This window comes from Crocodylus porosus, unplaced genomic scaffold (genome assembly GCF_001723895.1).
Source record: "Crocodylus porosus isolate Cpor-Errol unplaced genomic scaffold, CroPor_comp1, whole genome shotgun sequence".
Lineage (NCBI taxonomy): Eukaryota > Metazoa > Chordata > Crocodylia > Crocodylidae > Crocodylus > Crocodylus porosus.
Genome location: NW_017728906.1, coordinates 48030421 through 48036909, shown reverse-complemented (window position 1 = coordinate 48036909; position 6489 = coordinate 48030421). Strand labels below are relative to the sequence as shown.

Below are 6489 nucleotides of genomic sequence, written 5' to 3'. Positions count from 1 at the left end.
CACCCCTACCACCAGACTTACCTGCCAGACACTGCTCTCCAAGCTGCCAGGCTGTGTTCCTGGCCACGTGCAAGCTGTGGCTGCGCTCATGCACAATGCACACACGAAGCTTAGAAGCCTGCCCTGGTCAGCCCCGGTCGGCGTTGTGCCCCTCCTGCACTGACCCACACGCGGTGCGCACACAGGCACACACACACGAAGCACAGAAGCCCGCCCTGGGCCGGCAGCCCGGGGCCAGGCTGTCCCCTCCTCCCTTCCCCGCGCGCCGCCACCACCGATCTCCCGTTTATGTAACGTGCAGGGCCTGCCGGGGGCCAGGGTGAGAAGGGAGGGCGGGGGAGCGAGAAGCACGCACGCACCCCGTGCACGCCTCTGCGGCTCCGGGGGAGACCTGCACGCTGGCAGGCTTTCTATCATGATGATGAGCATTATTGTTACTCTCACTCCGCGAGGTGATAGCGCGCGGAGCCGCCGCAGCCCCGGGCTCTGGCAGGCTCGGGCGCTGCGCTGCGCTGCGCTGGCCAGGCGGCTGCGGCCAGCACGGGCTGGGAAGCCTGTTCCCCTCGGGGCCCGGGATCACCGGATCCCGCCCCGGGAGCCGGCTGCCGCGGGAGGGGCAGGCAGCAGAGCGCAGCCCGGCGCTTCCCCCCGGAGGTGCCCGGCCGCCAGAGCCGCTCGGCGCTATATTTAGCGGGCTCCCCCGGGGCGCGCACTAACCTGGCTCCTCGGCGCGGCTGCAGCCTGGCTCCGCCGCCCCCGCCCGTGCAGGCACAGGCACACGCCGCGCCGCGAGCAGCTCGGGCATTTGAGGAGGACGGGAAACGTGCGGGTCTCCCTCGCAACGTCAACAGACTTTTGGCAGCCATTGGCGGCAGCAAAGTTTTGTTAGCACGCTCCTGGCGTGGAAACGAGAGGGGGGAGGAAAAAACCCCAAACCCGGTGCCGGGGGCCAGTGGAAGACGCGGCTCGGCTCTCGGGGAAGGCGGGGGGGGGGGCGTCCCCTCAAGTCACTGCTGCGGGGACGTCTTTATTAGCAGCAAGTGGGAAAGGTGAGAGGCGGAGAGGCAGCGGGGCTGGGGCAGGCGGCTGCAGCGAGCCGGAGAGGAGAGGAGAGGAGGCAGCGGCGCACGAGTTCCCTTTTGGCGCCTTTACTCTTTCCACCTCCCGCTCCCGCTGGCAGCTCGCCAGTTTCCACTGCATCAGCCCGGCCGGCCTCCGCGCGGGGCGGGCGGGGGCACAGCTCCGCGGGCGCAGCCTGCGAGCCGCACACGCGAAACTCTGCGGCCTTGGGAAGAGCACGACGCTGCCAGACATGCCTCTCCCCTCGCTGGTTCCAGGCGACTGCCAGGATCATTTCGAGACTTGTGAAAATCCCGGCGAGGGAAACGAAAAGCAATCGGGGACTCGGCGCAATCTACTTCGATTAGACCTCAAGCCCTTCATCTGGAGTTTGATTTAAGGGGCCGCACTTGTACAGTATTTATAAGCTTCAATACAGGCAGCTGCTTACCAACGGGTTGCTCTCGCGTCTCCCGTGTATTTATGAGACAGAGAAACAATGACCTGCGCCTCCGTCAGACAGGGAGGAAAAGGGGGGGGGGGTTAGAGACACCACATTACTGCTCCGTTGCAACTACCTCGTGCAAAAGCTTCGGCAGCAGCGGGCTGATACCAGACAAGAGCAGGGGCTGGCGGGGCTTTGTGTTGTTATTCTGTTTCCCTTCCACAAATATCCGCCCGGCATCACACCCATCTGACACACTTTGCGAGCCCCGGGGAGGAAGCTGCAGACTAAGTAGCCGCCGCATGGATCCGCGGATTAGAAAAGCAGCCTGACCTTTACCCGGGACGTGTGGCATTTCGTTTCCCCAGCAAGCCGAGCACCGTGCGCCGGCGAGGTCTCGAAACCGATTCAAAATACAGAATGAGTCATGCACGGCGCTGGTGCGGCTCGGCTTGAGCAACACACACACGCGAGGCGGGGAGGGAGGGGGGGCCGGAGTCTATTTTAAGGCTCTCAAACAGGCTCTTTCCTCCGCGTGTTGACTCGTCTTTCCTCCCGAGGCTCCCACACGGTCACGTGCAGCGCAGCTATCAGGACTTTCTACCGTGTCAACACAACGCGGCGGAGCCATTTGAGGGCAGCCGGAGCCTGTGCGCCGTATCAGCTCCATCAAAGGGCTCCTCCCCACAGACGGCCCAGCCCGACAAACAGACACTGCTCCGGGGAGGCGGGGAGCGGAACTGGGCTGGCAGAAATGACTGCTGCTGCTCGTCCCAGCCGGGCGGGCGGCTGCGGCTTTCCCACTGCCCAAGCCCGGCTTCTCGGCACGGGCCGCGGGGAAGTCCTCCTGGCCGCGGGCAGGCGGAGGGGGGCTTCCCAGCCTCCCTCGTACCAGGGAGGGAGGGAAAGGGGCAGGCTTCCTTCATTCCCTCCGGCTCCAAAAGGACCTTCCCAGCGCCCCTACTGAGAGTAGGGAAAGGGGAGCCATCATTTATTTCCCTCCTTCCCCAAGAGGAGCTTCCCATCGCCCTAGTGGGAAGGAGGGAAAGGGGGAAGCATCACTCCCTGCCGCCCCCAAAAGGAGTTGAGAGTAGGGAGGGGGGGGCATCACTCGCTCGTGCCCCAAAAGAGCCTTCCCATCGCCCCTAACGGAAGGGGAAGAGGGGGGCATCCTTTCCTTCCTACCCCAAGAGGAGCTTCCTATCACCCCTAATGAGAGTAGGGAAAGAGGGAGGCATCACTCCCTCCTGCCCCTCCTCTCTCTCCGCACGCCGGAGTTTCCTCCCCCGGGCCGGGCACCACGGGTGCCCTGCGGCTGCCACGCGCTGGAGCCTGCAGAGAGCAGCGCCGCCACCTCCCTGGGCCCGATGAGCGCACGGCTCTCGGCGCCAGGAGCAAGCGAGAAGAAAGTTTTGCAAGGAAGCACCAACGCGGGGGAGACTTAAAATGGCTGGCGAGCTCGCACACAACCCGGGCGGCGACATGCCCCACCCGGCCCCGCCTGCGGGGAGCCTCCCACCCCCGCCGCCCGCGCCAGGCAGAGCCCGCGCCGGCAGGGCAAGGCCGCTCGCTGCGCGCCGTCGAGCTCAGCTGCCAGGCTCCGAAGGTTACTCAGCGGCGTTTGGAGCCGGTACTCATGACACTGAGGTGGCAGGGTCGAGCCCCGCTGGCGCTAGCACAGCCCTGGAGGCCCCTTCCAGCCTCGGGAGACTTGCAGGGCCGCGGGCACGGCTTACGGCAGGGGCGGGAGAGCATCTTGCAGGGGGCTAAGGGCGCTTGGCACCCGGGGCGAAGTGCCCGAGGCGAGGCGGAGGGAGGAGGCCCATTGCATCCGGCGGGTCCCCGCCGGCCGGGTCCTGCTGCTCTGCACCGAGCCCGCCCGCGCCATTTTAGAGACACACGAGAGGAGCGAGGTTTCCGCCGCCGCTGCCAGAGACAACAGGCAGCCGCCGGGCCCGGGAGCAGCGGCGGGGCTGGCAGCAATGTGCCTTTCAGGTAATGCAGCTGCCGCTGGCTCCGCCGAGCGCAGGCCTGGGCTGCCCCCTCCCCTCTCCCCACCCCTTCGCCCTGCGGGGACGGCGCAGCCCGGCCGGCGTCCGCATTGTTGCATTGATTTGCTGGGGCTCCGGCTCTTCAGCAAACACACGCACCACCCTCCCCCGCCGCCGCCTCTCGCCTGCCGCCCGCCCGCGCCCATTGTTCGGCCCGGGGCTGCCTCCCGGCCCGCGCCGCCCTGCCCCGCTCGCAAACTTCCGGGGGGGCGCCGCAGCCCCCCGCACACGCAGCCTGGCAGCTCCCGCAGCCGGCCCCGGGTGGAAAGGCCGGCAGCCCGCCCCTGCCTGCCTGCCTCCCTCCGCCGGAGTGATGAATGGGTCGGACGCCCTTGGCTCCCCCCTCTCCCCGCCGCCCACGCCGAGTCCCCGCGGCAGCGTGCGGTGGGGGCGGCCCCTCCTCCCCCGGATCCACAGGGGACAGGAGGAGATATTGATCACGGCCGAGTTGATTTTGCATAATTGTGGCTGACAGTGCCTGTGGTTCCCTCATTTGCGGAGCAACAGCTTTGAGGGGCTGATGGATTAGGAGCAGCTCCCCCTCCCCCGACGCGCGCACACACACGCACCAGCACCGAGAGGAGCCAGCATGAAGGCGATTCTCTCGGGAGACGAAAGCGGCTCCTCATTATGCAGCAAATGGCCGGCGCGCCGGCAGCGAAATATTAAACTTGGTCCTCTGCCTATCGCTTCCCCGAGCTCCCGGCCCCCGCCCGCTCCCAAGGACTCCGTCTAGGCAGCACAGTTTGGGAGGGGGGGGGACGACTCGCGACTGCACTGCTCTAGGCAAGAGGTGGCGAGCCTGAAATGCACCGATCGTGCAAGGGAAGTTGGAGCTGCCGAAACCCAACTCGGTTTCTTGCCAGGCAAGACGTGACCATACCCCCCCCGGAGGATGTAGGTAGGGCTTGCACTGCTAGCGCTCCCTTCCCCCACCTCGCCGGGAAAGCCTTTCCGCAAAGCGCTGCCTATTCCCAACCCGGGAGGAAAGCAGCAGCGCGCTCTCCGCCGCACATCCCTCCGGGGCGCCCCGAGCCCGCACCAGAGAGAAGGTGTGCGCCCCAAAACGCACCCCGCTATAACGTGTGCACACGCACGCACTACGCCTCTCTCACCAGCGTTTGCCACTCATCTCCCGTTCAGCCTCCAGCACAGGCAGCCAGAGCCCATGTCTGCTACAAGCCTCCGAAAACTCGTGCTGGAAAAGCCAAGCCAAGCTTCCTGCCAAGTTGCGCCGGGGCGCGGTGCCCCCCTGGCTCCGAGGCTGCCCGGGGGAGGGGGCCCGCACTCTTGCCCTGCCCTGCCTTGCCCCGCGAGCTGGGCTTCCCCCGCTCAGTGCTCAACCCCGGAACAAAGCGGGGAAGCAACTGCGCTGCAGATGGGCGGCTATGCATTTTTGCTGCTGCTTAGAGCTTTAATTACTCGTTCTTGATCCGTGGGACTAGACACGACACCGCCAAGGTTAAAATGCCCTGAACAGCTCTGAGCAGATGTGAGCGAGTTGGCAGACGCGCAAATGAGGTCTGCCTCTAAGCACGATAACAAGTGACTAATACATTGCATATCGCTGAAAGAAAATTATTTTGCTCTCATTTGCATTCGCTTTTTTAAAAAGCCGGCGACAGTTCCCCCCTCGCAAGCGGCGGCGTAAGCCTGGAAACGCTGCGCCGTGACTTTAAAGGGGCTGCTTGAAAAGGGCTGCGGGAGGAAGGCACTGCCGGGGCTCGGCCGATGCAGCCTTGTTTGTCTTTCCGCCTCTGCTCCAAGGCGAAACGAGTTTCGCAAGCGGCGCTCTCCCAGGGACGCCGGCTGTCACCTCCCGCGAGCACGGGGCAAGGGCGCCCGGCAAACCCGGGGGCCCCGCCGGCCCCGACTCCAGCTCCGAGTCCAGGCGGTCAGCCCTAAGCCAAACACGTACTCCTGGGGCTAAGTATCCCCCGCACCCCTTCCCCGAGTGCCCCCACCTCCTATCCCAGGATCCCCCCAACCTCGTACCCGAGTACCCCCCAAGCTTACTACCTGTGTCCCCCCCCAGCCTACCTGAGTATCCCCCCACCTCCGACTGTCTCCCAACCTCCAACCCGAGTATCCCTCCCAGCCTGCTATCCGTGTCCCCGGCCTCCTACCCGAGCGCCCCCACCTCTTGTACCTCCCACCTCCTACCCGAGTTTTCCCTCCTATCCTAGTATCCTCCCAGCCTTCTACCCAAGTATCTTCCCCACCTACCTGAACATCTTCCCCACCTCCTACCCGAGTATCCCTCCAGCCTCCTACACGTGTCCCTCAACCTCCTATGCAACTTACTGCCCAACCTATCCTAGTATCCTCACAACCTATCCGAGTATCTCTCTCACCTGCTACCCGAGACCCCCTCCCCCACCTCCTCCCCAGCTGAAGGCAAAGAGGAACCAACCCGAGCTTCTAGGTTGGGCCCAGCAGCCTACCAATGCAGGCCCCGCGCAGCGCTGAGGACCCGGCTGGTGCCGAGCTGTGCCCGGGTGGCACTGGGGGCAAGCCTCGGGAGGGCTCTGCAACACCTTGCTCGCTCCGGGCACGCAGCCCCCGGCCGCTGCCCGCTGGGCCAGCAGCTCCGCGGCCGCAGCACGTGCTGGGAGCAAACAATGCCTGTCCCCGCGACACCAGCCGGGGCCAGCGGAGCCTGCAGCCTGGCCCCGCGCCCGGGCGCGCTGCGGCCTTCCCACTGCGCCCCCGGGCTGCCCTCCCCGCCCTCGCAGCCAGGCCCGGCCCGGCGCCTCCCCTACCTCGGGTGCCCGGTCGCCCTGGGCCACAAAGGTGCCTGGCCCGAATCGCCCCTCGGACCCGCCTCAACCCCCCGTGCGCGCTCCGGGGCCCGGCTTTTGTGCGAGGGCCGAGGCGGCGCGGGCTACTCGCGCTCCAACAGCTGTCACATTATTTGCACTAGCTGTAAACAGC

General features: G+C 66.0%; 1 protein-coding gene across 8 annotated transcripts in view; it reads right to left on the bottom strand.

Moving 5' to 3' along the window:
• Positions 1-6489, bottom strand: part of BCOR (BCL6 corepressor) — an 82996-nt gene that overhangs the window by 46380 nt on the left and 30127 nt on the right. The window contains exon 1 of one of the 8 annotated variants that reach the window (XM_019529097.1): positions 4125-4282. The exons of the other annotated variants lie outside the window; for them this stretch is intronic. The gene's annotated coding sequence lies outside the window, so the exon portion shown is untranslated. Of the gene's footprint in view, positions 1-4124; positions 4283-6489 lie in introns of those variants that run through there. 8 annotated transcript variants of the gene reach the window in all.